Raw genomic sequence first — 22,081 nt, 5'->3', positions numbered from 1 at the left:
AATCCGAACCACCATAACACGTTCAATGTTTTCCCACTCGGGACCCTGTGCATCAAATGAATACGCGCTAGCCACGGGACCAGTGGGCAGGGCTTGAAATCTTTTCTTGGAATTATGAAATTATATATTTAAAAGAAACGTTTGTCGCTTCCTAGTACCTCTATCGTTCTATGAGAAAAAAAAATAATAATATTGTAACCAGAGATATAGTAAGTATTTATCACTTTCGGTTGCATTAAACTTAGAGATGGAAACTACCATTGTGGCACAGAATCCATATCAACAACTGCTTCCGGCTATCGTTATTCTTTACTATGAAACAGGAGATGGTAGTTTCTCACTATTTCCGGTTTACATAGAGAGATAGCGATCGAGATGACAATCTTCGAATCCTGTATTCATTAGAAGTGCCAGTGAATTTCTACCACAGGATAAAACTTGGAGATAGCCTATTGCCAAGGTACTGAATTCATGCTTCTCGCTAAATATTACCATGCTTGCTCTATGGTGATCAATACTGAAACCGGGAGTTGTGATCAGGGGCCGATCCAGGATGAACTTCTGGGGGTGATGGCAGTGGGTTGTAATACTGCTTCTTAGAGCTACTTTTAAGAGCTCCAAACTCTGGGATGGGTTTTATTTATGTATAAAATAAGAAAGTGTACTCTTCTAGTAGGGGGGGCGATCGCCCCCTCCTGGATCCGCCTCTGGTTGTGATACATTTCTCCTACTTCCTGTTTTTGTAGAGAAACAAGTGAGTATAAAACTACGGTAGACTTCCAATCTATGCGAATTGAATACTCAAACTTCAGTACAACAAGTAGCAAGTAGTAAAACTCCTGGTTGGAATAGACTAATAAGATCAAAGAATATGTTCATCGGATGCTTAGTCTGTATGAAAAAGCCATTATTAGCTATCACTTATCGTTGTTTTTCTATGGAGATAAAGATTGAAAACATGAATGGTTAATTTGAACCATTTCCGGCTTGAATAGATGGTTAAGGGAGGAGATGGAATCTATTCTTACGGCGCTAAACCTATTTCAGAAAAAAAAAACTCTTCTCGATATCTTTTATAGTTTTTGCTCTATGAATATAAGTATTGGAACCGAAAGTAGCAGTAGATTTCAAGCATTTCCGGTTACAAAAGAGTGAAGCAGGTTATGACGATATCTTCTCCTAAAACACTAAATTGATTCCAGAAAATTGCTTGTCGCTATCTATTACAATTTTTGTTTTATCGCGACAAGTGTTAAACCGGAAATGGTTAAATTTGAACACTTTCGATTCAAATAAAGTGTTAACGAAGAAGGTGGAATCTATTCTTGGGATGCTGGATTGATTTTTAAAAAATGCATCTCGATATCTTACCGATTTTGCTTTATGAAAATTAATATTACCTATAAAATCAAAAATAGTAATAAACTTCAACAATTTTTGCCCTTGTGGAATGTTGCGGATTGTAATGTTATTTCCTCTTGAGATCCAGAATCGATTGCAGGTGAACCACTTCTCTTAAAACCACTATCTATTACCAAGTTTGTTCTGTGGCGATAAATGTTGAAACTTGTAGTCGTTAATTTGAACCACTTCTGGTGTAAATAGAGATCAAGGGAGAAGGTGCAGCCTATTCTTAGAACGCTTAGTCGATCGCGAAAACCAGCATTACGATTTCTACAAGTTTTTGCTCACTATTGAAACTTATAAAAATCCGTATTGAAACCAATATACTAGTAAATTCAGCCACTTTCGGTTTCGATAGTATTGTGGGTTGAGATGATATATAGCTTATATGCTCTTGAGACGCTGTATCGATTCGATTAAAAAAGAAAAAAGACACTTGAACACTTGCACTGAGAAAAATAAGTGGTAACCTAGTGGGGGTTAATGGACAATTTAGCTGCTAGAACCAGTTAATAATTTGTAACAACCCTTCTGAGACAAAAAAGGTTAATTTTACGAGGTCGCCGGCAATCAATCAAGAAAGGTTACTAGAAAATGTGTAGAAACAATCCAGTGTTTGGTTGCTATTAACCTATAAAATAGGTTAGAAGAAGGTAACCAATTCAAGAAGGTTAATTTAATTTAAAACACTGTGTTGTTATCAACCGATTTTCACACAAGGTAAATTTAACCCTCCGAAACTTGTTTACTGGTAACACTGCATTACTAGAAGTACAAACAGCAAGGTCGCCATTTGCAATTTTAAGAACGAAAAGTTTTAAGAATTATGAACACATCCGAAGGAATAGGAAAACAGTTATTAAAATATGGACTCTACATAAATTAATAGAGAAATGTGAAGTAAAGTTTATTTACGGAGGTTTATTCATATTCTGAGATTTAAATGAATAAAATGTTATGTGACATGTTTCTAGTACAAATATCCACACTAGATGGTAGCACTACTAGTTGTGTAATTGTCGTCAAATAATTCACACACTCGTAACAATAATTTTGTAATGTGTTCAGGAAACATAATGCGTCTTACGTTGCTTTACGGTACAAATATCAAAATCCTTTTACGTCTTTGCTTATAGGGAAGAGTATCACCCAAACAAATTCTCACTGTTAGTTGTTAAATACTTATGATATTGGTGGCTTATAAGGGTAGGGCGTTACACCTGACGTTGTCCTCATCTCTAATAACTTAGTCTCATCTTCTACTATTGAAGTCTTGGGGACCATAGGCAGTGACCATCTCCCAGTCCTACTTACGGTCACCCACCCTGGGCGAGACACCGCACCTGTATCTTCACGTCTCACCTACAATTTCCATCGGGCAGACTAGCAGAAATATCAAACCTACACCACTAATACTCTAGAAGGCACACCTACCGACATCAACGATGAGGATTCTATAACTTTGCTCTCAGACGCACTGACCAATGCTATACAGTGCGGTACTGACTATGCGGTCCCGAAACAACCGGCACATCCATCACGGCCTCCTCTTCCACCCAGAGCACTAACTCTTCTGGCACGCTCCCGTCAATATCTAGTAGAATACCATAGAACCAACAACCCACATTTTCTCCACTTGCATCAGCAATTCCAACGGATGGTAAAATCATACATAACAGCTAAGAAACGACTAATGTGGCGTAACTCTTGTAACCAGCTGCGAAATGAACATAACCCGACCAGGTTTTGGACCCAGTTTAAACGTCTCACCCTCCAAAATACTAGCACTCAATATCCTATTCTAGTCCATGATACAGCTCCACCATCTGACAAAGACAAAGCCCAGGCCTTCGCCAAATACTTCCAGACCGTTTTCACACCACACACTGATCCTGTCTTTAGCCATCCCACGCATCAGCAAATCGCCAAAGCAGGTGACCCACAGCAACAGCTTTTCCAACCGGTCTTTCCACCGCAGCCAATAGTCCGCACAGGCCTTCTCGCACCTATCACAACCGACGACATCCACTCTGCACTTTCCAATAGACGTAACACCTCTCCGGGTGTTGACAAAATTAGTTATAGACAGTTATCGCAGGCACCCCTGCTCTTCCATACCTTACTCGCTCTGCTCTATACTGCAATACTTCACACTGGCTGTTTTCCCTCTACGTGGAAACTGGCCAACATCATAGTGTTTCTGAAACCGGGGAAAGATTCCACACAAATCACGTCATACCGACCCATTAGCTTAACCTCCGCTTTTAGTAAAACTTTTGAACGCATACTCGTTAAACGGCTGCATCTCTATTTACAAGAACGTAATATTCTACCACACACTCAAGCCGGCTTCCGTCCATTTTACGCCACATCTGACCAACTTCTTAAACTCTCATCACTTATCGTTAATCACTTCAACAAAAGTCTCCCATCGGTCTTGATCTCTTTTGACATAGAGCGTGCCTTCGACACCGTCTGGCATGAAGGCTTACTCTATAAACTGAAGCAAATCCTGCCTATTGCATGCGTCCGCCTCATAGCCAACTTTCTATCTAACCGGCGTGCCTTCATCTCCATCAATGGTGCACGATCTGCAGAATTTACATTAAAAGCAGGGGTACCCCAAGGGTCAGTGCTCTCCCCTCTTCTATATATTCTATATGTTGCAGACATGCCCTTACCAGCACCGCCTGTTCACGCCTTCCAATACGCGGACGATACGGCCTACCTCGCTCTGGGATCATCTGTCGACCGCATCTCTATTCAGCTCCAATTCGCAATTGATACCTTACTTGCATGGTGCCTCCGTTGGAAACTAAAAATCAATCCATTAAAAACACAAATGACGCTCTTCGGGCCTAACAAAAACAAGTTCTGTTCAACACGAAATCCCGATCGCTTACATATTAATGTCATGGGTGCACCCATACCTTTAAGTCATAGCATTAAATATCTCGGCGTTCAATTCGACAGTCACCTTACTTGGAGACCACATTTACAACATCTGGAGAAAAACATACGCCGGCGCCTTTATTTGCTCAGTCGTCTCAAAGGGACAACATGGGGCCTAAATTCCGCACTTTTGTTACATACTTATAAGATCTTCGTCCGTCCCGCTCTTACCTACGGACACCTTGCGTGGCTCTCCGCAAATAAACACTTTTATGACCGCCTCCAAGTTCTTGAACGCCGAGCTATCCGCATAGCGTATGCCATACCTGTCAGAACACCTACAGCCATTGTCTATAGCCATACCTCTATGACTCTCCTCTTAGCGCACATCTACCACCTTCGAACTCGATATATTCTGAATCACATAGCAGCCAATCATCCAATCATAGCTGAATTACTGGACCAAACTCCCACACGACCACGCAGAGCTTACCCACCGGTGGACCATCTTTTAGCAATCTACGAACGAGAAACTGATAGTGCCGATTACAATCCTGCTCGACTTATATATCAGCGCCACCCATACATCTATCCGCCTTAGGTTTCTCGCATCTATACCCCGCTGACACCATTATCCAATGCTCACATAGGCTACATTTTCTTCCTCATCTGACGTAGAAGCACATAATAACTCACTCATGTTAAAGTACATCCTGTTTTGACCTAACTTACATTTTATCTCGATTCTTGCAAATCTCCGGCCAAGAGAAGGCATAACCTTCTACGGCCCGCCCATCTCTGGATGGGAATGAAAGACTGTGAAAAAATAGGGCGTTACATACTTTTCCAGAGGTTTGCCTCTGAAGCGCCACCTACTTAGAATGGTGACGATTTTTTGAAAAAACCTTCCTACTCCTATTCCTGGGCTTTTCTCCGCGTTTTTTCAGGACACTGTTCATCAGACTTATCTCAGCCAAGGGTGTACAGTGTCACTGCATTAATAGGAGAACTGTCTTACCTGGACTACTATCCAAACGGGTAGTCCAACCTTGCTATCAGATCATTACATTACATTACATCTCATCATATTCACACTATCGTATTATCTTTGTTTTCTGGGCATTAGCCCACTGGATAGATCTCACTATGGCGGACTCTTTCACGAAACCTGGCAAACGAACAAACGGTCGACATCAAAATTTACCTTCTGTTGTTGATGGACCATCCGTTTGTTCCACGAAGGTGGGGCCACGGAAGGGGCCGTCAAAATCACAACAAAGTACTTCAGGCTCTCGCCAACGGAGAGACTCTCAAACTTCCGGCACATCCGTTGCATCTTCTGCTTCAGTTCGATCCAGGTCACCTCAATCCAAGAGTAGTTATGCCGCCCGAGTCCAAGACTCTCCTCCAAAGAAAAAGCATCACACGGAATACTCTGATAATGACACCATGGATACAGGAAACGCACCAGCAGCTTCTACTCTTCCAGCTGTTCCAACAACATTTTCCATCCTTCTTCGTAATTATGATCCCAAGTTCTCAAATGAGAAATTTGTTGCTCTTCAGCTCAGGAAATACCTTCCACGTGCTTCCATCAAGGAAATCGTGCACACCAGAAACGGCTACATCCTTAAAACAACTGATCCTGATCTATACAACACGATCCGGAACAAAGTTCCTATCGATACCTTCGGGGCACAAGCCGAAATCACTCATCTTAACACTTCGACTCGAAAGCAGCCCCCTCCACCTCGGAGGCCGTCCCAACTTTCCGTTGTCATCCGCGGAGTCGACCCGTCTTACACGGATGAGGAAGTTCACGATGAACTCAAACTGGATGGTTTCACAATTTCCAAAGTTCTTAGAATCCGCAATGACCGTGGGCCAACTTTCATGGTTCGCATTCTTACCCCCCATCAGGAGACAATAGACGACCTGCTTGCTCATGGAGCTTACATATACAATCGGAAACATAGAGTCGAACCATCACGTTCAATGGCACCATTACCAGTACGTTGCAAACGTTGTCAGGCATATAACACCCATAGTACAGCTGAATGTAAGAATGATTTCAAATGTGGCTACTGTGCAGGACCACATTCTACACGCCTATGTACTAATTTGCATCAGCCGGCGAAATGCGCTACATGTCCAGACAACCACCCTACATATAGTTACAAATGTAAAGCGAAACCGGAACCAACGCCGCAACATCCTGAATTGGTTGTCCCATTACGTGTAACGTCCATTACTCCCCCCACCACGCCTACAGTAGATACTCCAGTTACCGTAAATCAACTTCTCACCTTTCTCACTCTTGCACTACAGAATATCCACCCTTTCATCCGTCCACATATTTTACAGCAAATCACACTTGCAGCCAAGGCAACATTTCACATTCACTTCACCGCAACATATTCTGGGACTTCAGTACATTTTCATGCATCTCCAACAACTCCAACCAGTTAAATTTTCATCATGGCACTTTCTCTATTTGAACATCAGATCATTTTCAAAGAACAAACTACTGTTTGAAACTCGGTTGCTAGAGGAACATATCACAGTTTTTCTCCTCAATGAAACATTTTTAACCAAATGAACTTCATGTCGCCTACCGGGATATACAATTCTACGCGCTGACAATCTCCTGCCTGCACAGCGAGCTAATGGGGGTGTAGCGATTGGATTTTCTCCTCATTTGCCTTATCGCCAGTTCTACTGTGCTCTTACTCCGTTACCCGAATACATCATTACCACTGTGTATTTCAAATCTATTATCATTACTGTTGCTACTATCTACATCCGGCCTGGGCATCCTCTTCCACCACAATTTGTACAGCACATTTCAAACTCCTATCGCCATTACATCATCATGGCAGATTTCAATATGCATAGTCGCTCCGATCTCGATCGTACCAATTTTGCAGCTTTTATCACCACACACACTACTGGAACTATTCATCAGTTGCCCAAACCTACTCGCCCAGAGTCAAATACCACACCTGACATCGTTATAACATCTAGCAATCTCCTAACCCATAGCAGCATTGCAGTACTTGATACACTAGGTAGTGATCACGCTCCTGTTAAACTCACCATAAACTTCCATTCTTCTGCAACATCTCGCTCGCAACTGCCTTCCCGTACCTGTTTTCGATTTGATAAAGCCAACTGGATCAGCTATCGCTCTTACCTCGCTCAACGCACCGAACACCTGTCATCCCCCACTACAGAAGACGATCTATACACCACAGTTGATACACTTACTCAAACCATACAGGAAGCTAGCACTCTCTTCATTCCCACTAGCAAAAATATCCCATATCAACCTCGACTGCCCCCACATTATCTGACTATGATCTCACGCTCTCGTCAACTCTATCGAGATTACATTCACACCAGAAATCCTGAAGCCCTACTCCATCATCACCAATTGCAAAGAACTGTGCGCAACTACATCCAGGCATATAAACTTCGTTGTTGGGTTAAAACCTGCAATACCCTGTCTACCACCAGTCATCCTACCAAATTCTGGAAAAAGTTTAACGCTTTGTGCGGCAAGTTCACAAAAACACCATACCCAATTCTGATCGGCAATTCTGCTGCTCAAACAGATACGGAGAAGGCAAATGCTTTCGCAGACCATCTGCAGAACATCTTCACTCCACCGCCCCCTGGAACTACACCCCATGTTGCAGACAGTGCTGACACCTCTGCATTCTTGCAACCCAACACCATGCATGAACTCAGTGTAAACCAAGCTATTACTTCATCTATCACTGTTGAAGAGGTCACAGATACTATCAAATATAAACGAAACACAGCGCCTGGCTTTGATAATATTACCTATCGCCAGATCAGAGAGTGTCCACCTACATTACTCATCCTCATTGCCAATCTCTTTACCTTCGTACTGCGTACAGGTTACTTTCCTCTACCCTGGAAAACATCTAAAACTCTTATGTTTCCAAAGCCACATAAGCCTCCTCATGAGATCTCCTCTTACAGGCCAATCCAGCTCACAAGCACATTTAGCAAAATTCTCGAACGCATTCTCGTTAAACGGCTTCATACTTACCTCAACACCAGAAATATTATCCCTCTCACTCAAGCAGGCTTCCGTCCTTGTTTCTCCATAAACGATCAACTCTTACGTCTCACAAGCCTTATCACTACGCACTATAATAGAGTGAAACCATCATGTTTAGTCTTATTCGATCTCGAGAAAGCTTTCGATAAAGTGTGGCATCTCGGTCTTGTTTATAAACTGATCAGGCTCCAACTTCCTCCAGCATACATACGACTTATCTTCAACTTCCTCTCAGGTCGTATCACCTATGTTGCCATTAACGAACATTTGTCTCATCCTATCTTCTTACTGTCAGGAGTTCCACAGGGTTCTGCCCTTTCACCTTTGTTATACATTCTGTTTGTTGCTGACATGCCACACCTTCCTGACAACATTCATTCTTTCCAGTATGCAGATGATACTGCTTTTCTCGCTCTAGGAACATCCATCCAGCATATAAATAAGATCTTACAAACAGCCATCTCTGACTTCTGCCTTTGGTGCCGTCACTGGAAACTCACCATCAATGCTACAAAAACGCAGGCTATCATCTTCATTCCACCAAAGAAAACAAGCAAAGTCCGCAGAAATCGACGTTGCCTCTCTCTCCACGTAGACCAGGTTCCTCTGCAAGCTACAAAAGCAGTCACATACTTAGGCATCACTTTTGACACACACCTCACCTGGATGCAACACCTTAAAACAATTTCAACAAAAGCTCACAATCGTCTCAACCTGCTTAAACGTCTCGCAGGAACCACCTGGGGTCTCAAATCACACATAGTCTTGAACACCTACAAAGTCTTTCTTCGCCCTACTCTCACCTATGGCTTCACAGCTTGGATTGCCGCATCAGAAAAATTCTACCACAAACTTCTTATTCTCGAACGCCATGCCTTCCGAATTGCTTATCGCATCACATTACCTAGCCCCACACGAGAATTATATCAGCGCATTACTTTTCCCGCCCTGCAGTACCATCTCGAATCCCTTCGACTCTCATACATACGCCGCCGATTTCAAATCCACCATCCACTACTTTTCGACACAATGCACTATTTAGCACTACATCCTACACCTACCCGTTATCTTCACACTCCATTATCTCTTTTGTTTACGTTATACCATTACACTCTTCCTCCTGATGATCCCTCACTCTTGCTTCTGAACGATTACGTCACTCATGCTCATTTACCTCTCATTTTTCCATCATTTCATGCACAGTAATATTCTCATACTAACTTGGGTTCATCATGTCTCTCATTATAGCCTAGAGTCCCCCTAGGCAAGAAGATAACTGCATTCGTCCGCTAACATTTTCCTATGTGTTGTCCTGTGATTGCACCTCATCTCATCCTTCATCCTCATCAATTATATAACTATAATATTACATTACTATCACTTATCTGCTAATCTCCTTATCGTGTTTATTGTATATTTAGTGTTCCTCATTTAATATTTTGTAAATCATTGTTCATCTACTTTCATACCAGCTATGTATGTATGTTTTATGTTAAATATATGTATTTATGTTTATCTCTACACCTAATGTTAAGGAACGCAAAGTTCCTTATGACCATTACTGCTATGAAATAAATAATAAAGCACTTAGACCAACCACCGCCCTAAAAACCAACAATCCTTTCAAATCACTTCCCTAAAAGAGGGCGTAACCCTCTCAGAGGTAGCTAGCCTTAGCTAGCAATGTAAAAAAAAAGGGCGTTACTCTTTAAACGGGATGACGACAAAAAAAGTACATACTAGAAATGAAAATATTTTTCATTGTATTTTTTGATGTGCTCGTGGCTGAGTTAATATCTGTTACTGTTACTTATTAAATAAGTTATACTAATCAAAATACACGGTTAGAAAGTTGTCGCACCCTGTTTCGTTAACCGAGCAGTCGGTTATTCTAACATACTAACAAGGTTACCGGTTACAGGCTATGATTGATAGTGGCAATTACGTGATCGGTTAGCGTACCCCTGTGAGTTATTACACTGTAACCTAGCAATGTTAACCTGTAACGCAAGGTTACGATCACCTTCTCTCGTTAACCTTTTTGGCTTGGCTGCTGGGACACACGACTCTGTTGTCTATATATTGACAAACTAACTTGGTTACTGTCCACCTTTTTCTTGTTTACTAGTAACCTTTCTTTTTTTTTGCGTGTGTGGCTATCAATTACTATTTTGTTCTATATCGATGAATGTTGAAACCGAAAATGGTTATTTTAAACAACTTCCGATCTGAATAGAAGATTAATGAAAAAGATAGACCTAATTCTTGGTAGCTGAATCGATTGTAAAACTCTACATCTCGATATCTCGTAATTCAGTATTGAAACCGGAAATAATAGTAAATATTAAAAAATTCTGGTTTTGATTGAATGTTGTGGATAGTTATATGTTGTCTTAAGACGCTAAATTGTTTGCAATAAATCGCTTCTCGCTATCTATTACTCTTTTCGTTCTATAGCGATAAAAATTGAAACCAAAAAAGGGTATTTGAACGACTCCGGTTTGAATGGAGGGTTAATGGAGGAGATCGAACTTATTTTAGGGGCTCTAAATGGCAGCAAGAAACGACTTCTCAATATCTGTTATTGTTTTTGCCCTGACACCTGTCGATAGACAGACGGACAAAGCCATTCTTAAGACTTGCGACACTTGTGCATAGCTTAATCTGCAAGTGTAATAAGGGCGAATATTGAATATATTCTTGGGACACTGAATTGGTTCTGGAAAACCGTCTTTCTATATATTACCGTTTGTGTTCTGTGGTGATCAACAATGTAGCAGCAAGCGATAGATCTCTACCACTTCTGGATTAAATGAAAGTCAAATGCATTAGATGAATCTATTCGTGTTGCAAACCTATGCTTCTCGCTAATTCTTACCGCTCTTGCTCTGACGCTAGCCGACAGACGAAAGGATGGCTAGACAGACACATGAACAGACGTTCTATAAGACTTCCTATACGTATGCATAGTATACTATAGTTTGAAAGTACTAACAAATGAAATGAATTCAGTTTGTTTTACGAAAATTATCTGTTTTCCGTTTCTCGAAAAGAAAATTCGTTTTTCGTTTTCCGAAAAAAATCGTTTCTCGTTTTTCGTTTTTTTTTAAAAATCGTTTTTCGTTTTTCGAAAAAAAATCGCGTTTTATTTTTCGTTTTCGAAAAATTAATTTTTCGAAAAAGTATTTTTCGAAACAAATGTGGCCATCCCTAGTTTAATGTTATATTGAATTGAGTGAACGTCGCAGGATATATGATGTTTGCTTGGAACTCCTGTGGCAAATAACTGGAATTTAATCTGGTAGTGAAATCCGTATTGCAAAATAAGAAATCCATCGGCCTATACATCAGAATCTAAATTGGAGTTCTGGAGATAAACAAATAAATTGAGAAAGATGTTAGACGTTTAAGTTTCTTTATATATATATATATATATATATATATATATATATATATATATATATATATATATATATATATATATATATATATATATATATATATATATATAAAGCATGCCATATTGAGTAGCTTAATCAACGTTAAAGATATACAAAAAAACCCAATGTTGTAGCCGATATTTCCCTTAATGTAGTTTTTTTTTTTTTCAAAAAATGTTCATGTTGAACTTTTAATGTGAATAATATTTATTTATCGAACATCTTGATATTTATCGAATTATAAGTCAGGAGAAACGAGAGAATAATGCGTATGGTTATCCAAGAACATTGCTAAAGAATATACGTTCTTTCTTGTATAGATTTCCCCTAAGAACAAATTTTCACACTATGTGGAAGGGTGAACAGGTCAAATCAAAGATAATTTCTCAGTTGTCACTTCTAAGAATACGTTCTTGTTCATGCAGTAATTATTTTATTCATTAGCATGTTAGCGAAGAATACGATTTATTGGTTAAGGCGTATATAATACTAAAGAGGCTTTTTTCTTATTAAGTTCAATAATATCATCTACATAGCAACAAAAGGACATCAGCACCCAATTTTACTCAGAAAAGAACATGTGATATTGTTTGTATAGATAGTTTAAATCAAATCTTTATTTGAAACGTTTTTGTGTGTGATAGGTACAACTCAGTACATGTTAATAACTTCAAAAATCACTATTATAATCATCTACTTGGTATACGGAATATTGATCCTGAATTACAGAAAGTGCTTGTGTTGAAAAGAACCACGCCCATTTACAGTTAGGTTCCGGAGAGTTACAACCTTCATGACTAAGGACGTTGAGTTCCGTTTGATTTTGCCTTCAATCTAATATAAGAGCCTGAAGGAATTGCAGTAAAATTACCATGAAAAATGAGTAAAGAATGTGACATTGAATTACTGCTAAGAATATGTTACATTAAATAGCCAGTTTGAAACAGCTGGTATTGTAACTAATTAGGAAAATGTGTTCTACTTCGTAGTGAAATACTTGCTTTATGGCATTGATGAACACTTCAGATTAGGACTGCTTTAACTCAGATATAGTGTTTCTTGACTTCTCAGTGTATCCAAAATATAACTAGATCTATTAAATTTGCTTAAGAAGGATCCACATGTCTAGCACTTATGTATTATTATTATTGAGGAGATAGGCATTGATTTCTATTAACTTAATTGCATGAGTTGCTTAGTCATTATTATTAATTATTTTTACTACTACTACTACTACTGCTACTACTACTACTACTACTACTACTACTACTACTACTACTACTACTACTACTACTACTACTACTAATAATAATAATAATAATAATAATAATAATAAGTGAAACTACAGCAGATTTCCGAACTATGAGAATTCAATATTCAAACTTGAAGTAGTACATCTGATTGCAATAGATTAATAAGATCAAAGGTAGAACTTCTTCCTTGGACGCTGAATCCATATCAGAAAGTTATTACGGGCTGTGCTTTACTGTTTTTGTTCTATGGCGATAAAAGCTGAAGACGAAAACCGTTAGTTTGAACCATTTCTGGTTTGAATAATGGTTGGGAAGAGATAGAACCTACTTCTAGGAAGTTGAAGCAAATGCAAAAAAAAAAAAAAAAAAAAGGCATCTCGATAAATTTTACTGTTTTTGGTTTATAAAAATCAGTATTGAAACTGGAAGTAGTAGAAAATTTCAACCACTTCTGGTTTTGCTATAGTGTTTGGGATAGTTATGGTACGTTGACTTGAGACGTTGAATCTTTTGAAAGAAAAAAAAATATTGCTATCTGTTAACATTTTAGTTCTATGGTGACGATAAACGTTGAAACTGGAAATGACTAATTTGAAATGGTTAATGTAGATGATGGGATCTATTCTTGGGGCTCTGAATCGATAGCAAGAAACTGTATTTAGATATATCTTGCCGTTTCCGTTCTGATATCTGTCGGACCAGACGGACGAAGAGACGGACGGACAAAGCTGTTCTATAGTACCTCCGACAGGCATAGCATAGTTTGCTTTGTATGGTTTGAAAGTTTTGTACCTAATTCGATTCACAAAAATGGGGAAATCCTTAAAGTTAAATCTTGAAGTGCTCTAATATAGTACATTGTTTCGTGGTATTTTGCCACTTCGTTGAAGCTACTTAATAACTAGATACTCGTCTGTTTGATAAATATAGTGGTAAAGTTATCTTGTTTGTTGTATACAATAACTAAGAATTTAAAAGAGGAAATTACAGTACATTGTTTTCGTTCAAATTATTATTATTATTATTATTATTTCATTATTGAGGTTAATTAATTATTCTCCATTCTACGATGAAAATGGTAATATTGTACTTCAGAGCTGATTTAATTCATTTTAGAGTATTATTCTTTTGTGTGTGTGTGTGTGTTGTGAACAATACATAAGAGAGTAAAGTGAAATATAATTGCCTAAAGAAAATTAGAATATTATGCATGAATAGTATGCACTGATAATTACAAAACCTATACAATTTTAAACGGAAAATGTTTTTACCCTCGTAATTAATTAATTAATTAATTAATTTGTCATCAACACAAGAGACATAAGCCCAACTATAGTTTTGGTGTATTGCAAAATAAGTTTACAATAGTTTTCTTAAACATATAGTTCACATTATATATGTCAATTTCATTGTGTTTAATACTTTTTTTTTTTTTTGTTAAAGAAGAGCATGTTCTTCAAATTGGAGATTTCAATAATATGTTTGTCCTTGCATTTTTTACAATAGAAGAGGCCAGAGTTACTAGCACGAGTTTTCAGTATCGGGACATGAAAATTTACTGTCGATATCAAATACGTACAATTAAACTCGTTTTGTACTATGTAAGTGCTGTTTTCCGTCACAGTGAATAACCTAGAAAAAAAATACTGGTATACAACATACAGGACAGTTACAGATACAAAGCATGTTAACTTACGCAGTCAAATGTCGGCCATGTGGCCAATTATTGCAGAATTTGTTATCTGTAGAGACGAAACTTTTTCACTAATGTGATATCTGCGAAACGTTAAAAACATGCATATACATATGTTTCAAGAAACCTCAAACGTTTAGTCTCAGAGCAACAAATCACGGTTATATTATCGCGATTTTTTGCGAAATTCGGCATTACTTACGATAAAAGCGAATAGAAACGAAAAAGTGGAATTCTTGCTAATCATTGTCAATAATAGCTAAAAAGCGCAATTCCAATATTATTTAACTTAAAAATCGTTGCATTTTACCGAAAACTTGCACGAAGTTAAATTAAATTCTCCATAAAATGAGTAAGCTTGAGGTCACTTTCTACGATTTTATTTGGGATGGCCAATTCCGAAATGTTTACTTTCCGGAATTCGGGAAAATCCGTTTCGAAAAAATTCAGGAATTCAGAAAAATTCCGATTTCGGAGAAAATCCGAATTTCGGAAACATTCCGGAATTCGGAAAAAAATTCCGGATTTTGGAAAATTATTTTCCGTTTTGTAATCCTAAGAATTTTGTTCAAATGCAAACCAACAAATTTCCTTTTTGTAATCGTAAGAATGTATGATGCAAGTTAAGCTGAAACTTACATCCTAAAGTATACACTACTCAATCTTTCCATGGTTAATGAGATGTAGTCCAAAAGTACAATGTACTCCTAATATTTAGTGTTTGTTTTACTGTTGTAAAGTCATATGTCACACCGAGATAAACAAAATGACATAATGAAAAGTTATCTTGCGTAGTTTTCAAGAAAATCGTGAGAAACGAATTTTTATGAAGTTAAAATATGCGTCGCTTGTTGCCAATGTGATGCAATCGATAACTTTTACGCTGGAATAGTATTATTATTATTATTATTATTATTATTATTATTATTATTATTATTATTATTATTATTATTATTATTATTATTATTAGTTTATGTACTGTAAAATAAAAATATGAATCGTTAAGTAGAAGATTTTATCTATTGTTTTTGATATCTTCTAACAGTAATGCACATACTACTTGTAAATTCGCAATGGCTATCAAGGACAAGGACATATTAATGTAAGAAATACACTACAGACTAGCTCTCCTCTCGTGCTTGGGGTCCCGGGTTCGATCTCAGCCACCGCCAAGTGAACTTTGTGGTGGAAAAACACCGTACTCGTGGGTTTTCTCGGGGTTCTCCCGTTTCCTCCCACTTTTTTCATTCCACCATATCATTCATTACTCATCATCACCGTCTCCTTTAGCCTAACCGGCATTATCGTGGGGCGTTAAACTTTTCATTTATATTTCATTTTTTTTCTTCAGACTGGGCACATCAGGCTGCACATCCACATTGCGCATTATGTTCGCGAGAACATAGCGACGCATTGAGACTAACAAAGACAGTGGTGTTATCCTGTTCGTTTGGCTAATTTTAATAAGGTGAGCCTGATGTATAAAGTTGTTAAAGTCATACTATTACTCCAAGAGCTGTACGATGGAGGCATTAACGTTAATATTAATGGCACTAATGAGCACTTACATTGCTCTAACGGCTAACCTCATTTTTGAAATGATTCTTAGACGTGGGCCTCTTGGCATTCAGTTAGAAGACCCATACTCATTACTTAAAAAGCACACGTTATCTATGGAGTACTAACGATTTGCGTCACTATCAAACACGTCAACTTCATGGACATTATATTTTTCTTATTCATACGGGGTTTATGTCACCCGAGGCAAACATGAAATTCGGCACCCATTAATTTATATGTACATCCAAGGGTAAAAATGCGTGGGAACGCAGGGCGACGCCAACACCTCACCTCCAAAAATATGCACGACGTACCCCCAGTTCCTAAAACATTACAATGGGCAAAGACAGGCAGGGGACGGCGCGACTTCATGCCGCTACCTACCGTCCCCCACCTTTTCAAACCCTCTTTTATCTCTGTGTGCATCTATCTATCTATTGTCCTTTTAGGCGCCCCTCCAACAACACGCCCGGGGCACGTTCCTTCCCCCTTAGTAGTGGCCTGTATTCCTATTTGTAAAAAAGTCCTGAATGAGTGTGTCTGACTGACTGATCAACGTTCAGACCAAACAGCTTAAGCTAGAAACTTGAAATTTGGACAAGACATACAGTAGGTACCACTAAGAAAGGAGATTCGACGGGGCAGTAGCAGAAGAGGGATGTAAATTAATTTCTTAAAATGTCATATTAGTGTTACTTACTAAACGAGACGAGACGAGAAAAAATATTGTCTCGTCTCATTTTTTGTAAAAGTCTCGCCTCGATTTCCAAACGGTTCTCTCTCGTCTTAAATCGATTCTAGGCAAGCCTTTTTCGTCTCCCTTCGAAAATTTTTCATCTCATGTGTCGTAAATGTATATACAGTAGACTATCGACTATCCGGTCTAATGTTGCAGAAGAGTAAGCCGGATAACAAAAATGCCGGGTACATTGGAGTACTATGATTAGTACTATGATTGTTGCTCCACACATACCATTAAAAACACACTTTTTACATCCCATTCCGTCTTATTAATATTACATGAATACTAAGTACAGGCAAGTAATTTATAAATATTTGTTAATATTGTAACATAGGGTCTGACGTTTAAACGGTATTACACGAAAAGGAAATCGAAAAGAATAAAAGTAGTGTGCATATTTTAAAATAAATTTAACGTCTAATTTACTTGCAGGAAACATTAAAAAAATGTAAATCAGGAGTTCTCAACTTTTGCACTGGCGTACTGCCGTAAGTAGTATGGATCACACTTAGCGCCTCGCGATCAAAATTAACTAGGCCTACAAGAGTCAAAATATATAGTATCTAGTTTCAGAAAATGTCCTTGATCGATGACTGTTTCTTCTTGGCATAATCGCGTTTTTATGAAAGCGTTACAAGTTCAGTAGATCGTTTACAAAACATTTCTCATTTTATTACGCAGTTTTCTCTCTTTCTTTTTCTGTCTCTTAACTAGGCCGGATAGTGCAGAGTCTACTGTACTTGACGTTTGGAAATAACGCAAACAGTAATCTTTGTGGACTAATTTATTAATAGGACCAGTGGCGGCTTGTTCCTGAACCCAGCATGATATGCGCAAAATGAAGTAGCAATTTGCTTTGAAACTATCTAGATACAATATTCTGATGAACTGTAGAATATCCCCGTGTTCTATTCGCTTGGTTTGCACAATATTAATGTAAGAATTCTGGAACTTTTATTTTGACACATTTCAGTGACAATAAAATATGCCGTGGCGTAGTCGTTAACACTCTCGTCTTTGGTGCGAGCGGTCCCGGGTTCTATTCCCGGTGGGGACACTCGGTCGAGAAAGTGTAACAGCTTTTTCAGGCCAGCCATTTTGAGTCAGTTTTTTTTCCTGAGTTTCCCTCATTCACACTAGGGAAATGCCGGGATGATACCTAACATACAGGTCCCAGGCCGCTTCCTTCCTTCCCTTCTCCCGGATAGTGTGCTCGCCGAGGAACGTCACCCTCATACGTGGGGGGTAAATAGCCATAGATGCCGACAGCTCAAAAATCTAATCCCTGATCCCTAATAACATGTACTGGTTGTATCCCTTGTTAACATCGTCTGAAAGCTTATGTTTAGCAGATTGTAGAAATATATGTCATAGGAAATATATAGCCTATATGTGTTCACCTATTTTTATGCCTGAGACGATATGAAGCGAAAATATTGTACAATTTTCCAAACTCTAATGCAGCGTAACTATTTAAATTCAGTCGCAGAGGACACAAAACAAATTGAAACATTAATGAAAGTGAGATATAAATTATGGTAATGTAAGCGAAGATACAACAGAAGGTTGGTTCAAAAAAATCTGTTGCACTCTTGGAGGATAGGGAAGACCACTAACTTTGTTCGGTTGTGGGACGTTACGAATTGAAGCTGATCCCCGAAGCAGTTCTGCGGAGAACAACACGAGAATTTGCAAAGAAACTACGCGTTGATCATTCGATTGTAGTATGACATCTTGAGAAACTAAAATAGGTGAAAATATCAATGGATTGATCAATAACCAAAAAAATCGATGATTTACATCTGCTTTACATTGCTGCTACTTATGAATGACGAAAGCGATACATTTCTCGAACATATTCACACAGTCAAGGAAAACTAAATAATGTACTGTTAGCGACATCTCCTATCCATGTTTTAAGTTATGTGACTAGTCAACCTTCACCTCGGTGTTGTTAAAATTCAGCATATATCAATATATATAATAAGTCACAGCTAGGCTTAAACAATGCATACGCATCAAACTTACACTACAAGACTCATAACAGGTCAAGTAATCAAACCTATACTACTTGACTCGTGTTTTAATACCATCCATCGACTGTAGCCTCTTCCTTCGCTTCCTGTTTCTCCTGCTACCATATGTACTAGCACGTTCTTCATGATGCATTTCCTTTTAAGGTAATGTACCAATCAATTTTTCTTCCTCGTTTCTATTACACCTAAAATTGTTTTCTTTCCTACTATTTCTAACACTTTCTCATTTGTTTCCTGTTCGACACAGCTAATTCTCTACATTCTTTACCAAGCACACATTTTCTATAGCGAAAAATTCTCCCTAAATACCTAAGCTCACTATTTTCAGCAGATGCACAAATTGGGTACCATTCTATCTACATGAATATTATATATGTCGATGACAGGAAACCGCTTCTCGCTATCTATTGCCATATTTACTGTATAGTGATTAACGTTAAAACCGGAAATGGTTGATTTGTACTGCCCTTGGTTTGAATATTACATTAATCAAGGAACTCGATTCTTAACTATTGAATCTGTACATCATGGCCAAAATTGATGGTAATCCAGGGAACCAAGAGAATCACGGGAAAATTTGCAAACACAATATTAGCCTTCAGAAACACACATGACCTGGGTTAGATTATCATAGATGAAAATTCTATCACTGAGTCATCAATCATCTGCTTATTAGTTTTATTAATTATTATGTTAAAATAAATTAATGAATGCCTGCTTATGTTAGTTATTGAGCAATTACATTGTATACTTTGTAAAATCAAAAACTATAAATTTGTATTTACTGTACGTAGGGATGTTGACAATAAACGAATGTTATCAGAATGGTTGTTGAAGGTTTACTTGAAGATTTTTTTTTCTTTTTGTCTGATTAGAAAGGAATTAGTCCCAGAAGCGACAGTCCTATTAGCGACAGGAACTGTTATCTGTCCTATGAGCGACCGATTCATTTACATTGAGATGATGGAAGATGATATGATTCCCTCTCGTAAAATATGTTTGCCTCTGGCGTTATTAGCGCCCGAACAATCTTGCTATGAAAAATGTACGTGCCAGTAATACAGTTCATCAAATATATTTTCCCTCTACAGTGAGTGCAAATTAAACTTATATTAATTTTGAGTTAGATTTGACATAAAACATATCAAATAACTTAGCGAGACAACAGGGACATTTCCATGAAAAGTTTATTCCTATGTAATTATTGAAAATCCAGTTGTAAAAATCCCCTTTCTTCAAAAGCTCTGTTTTCTGTACTTAATTTGATTCAAATCTAATTACTCACTAAGCACAGTAATATATTTTAGTTCGAAAAACTTAAACGTGTAACAGTTTCGCCAACTATCTACTTTTTTAGACTTCAAAAGACACTGAATAAAATGAATGAAAAAAAAGTCAATGATAAAAGACAGCTTTTGAGATCCTTTACATCTGATTGGCTATTCTCAACCAATCTCACCAATTACAATGCAGTTCACTCTAAACAATCCAAAAGGTAAACAAACTCTTTAAACTACCTTCCTCTCTATTGTAAGCTACTAAAACGTAAACTAATTGCTTAATTTGCCTTCCTTGCTTGTTTTGACTTAATACATAAAAGCTTGTCGTATAGCAATCTGAAATAATCCCTTATAACTAGACGAACTGTTAAGTCCTGCGAGAGATTTGTAACTTGTGTAATAATTTCTTCGAATACATTTTTTTTATATATATAGATTTCTTTGATATTCTCAAGTGGTGAACACCCTCTTTCCATGGGCGCCCGATGGGAAGGCAGGGATGGAAAATGTATCACGAAAATGTATACGTAATATAGCAAACCACGTATATTAAATACCAGATATACCAGACATGGTACAGCAACCATGAAGATGTCCCTCCCTAGAAAATTTTCTTCGGGTGCCCCTATCTCTTTCTGATTTCTTTCTTATGCCATAAACATATTCAATCTAAACTTATGCTCCGCATCATTTTAACATGAAATTTTTAATTATATTAGAACCATAGACAAAGGCTCTAAATATTTAGTTAGTTTTCCCCTTGATATAGTCAGTTTATTCATAGAAAGTAATTCAAAAATATAATATTAGGAAAAACGTATAAAATATTGTTAGTGTAATGAGAGTAGTCTCACGTATTAAATTCAGGTAGAGCGAAATTTTTCATAGTACATTTTCTTAGGTTCTAAATCGCATGAGCATGAAACAAGTTAAAGAAGAGAGAACCTTGTCTTCTTCCATTATCTTAGTATGAACGAATCGGTGACTCATAGAGCAGTTAACAGATCGAATCGGTCGCACATAGGAGAGTTAACAGTTCCTGTCGCTTATAGGAATGTCGCAAGTGGGACACCACCATTAGAAAGTAGTTTGCAGTGCTTTGGAACACGTGCAGGTGAGAAAACGATAATGTTTGAGACATATTGGCGCTTTTTTTGTGTGTGAAAATAAAAAAGCAAGTAACTGCAATAGCAGTTCTCTGCCTAAGTGATACGACATATCTAACTACAAGAAACTACTCCATTTCCAGTATTTTTACTTTCCGGAATCCAGAAAGTTAAATCGAAAGATTCCGGATTTCGGAAAAATTCTGGAATTGTGAAAAAATCCGTAATTCGGAAAAAATCCGGATTTTTTTTCGAATTCCGGAATTTTTCCGAAATACATTTTCTTCGAATTCCGCATTTTTCCGAAATCCGAAATTTTCCGAATTCCGGATTTTTTGAATTCCGATTTTTTTCCGAAATCCGGAACTTTTCCGAATTCCGGATTTTACCCCCGAAATCCGAAAAGTAAAATTTCCTATTCCGAAAAACAAATTTTCCGGAATCCGGATAATTTTGGCCTTCCCTAATTTAAAAAGTAAGTTTATTGAAATGAAATCTTTGAGTTTTACGTCCCACGGTTATGCCGGTTACGCTAAAGAAGACGGTGATGATGAGTAATGAATGAAATGGTGGAATGAATAAAGT

The sequence above is a fragment of the Thermobia domestica genome, chromosome 6, assembly GCF_964235325.1.
Source record: "Thermobia domestica chromosome 6, izTheDome1.hap1.1, whole genome shotgun sequence".
Classification (NCBI taxonomy): domain Eukaryota; kingdom Metazoa; phylum Arthropoda; class Insecta; order Zygentoma; family Lepismatidae; genus Thermobia; species Thermobia domestica.
This window is presented reverse-complemented; position numbering follows the sequence as displayed.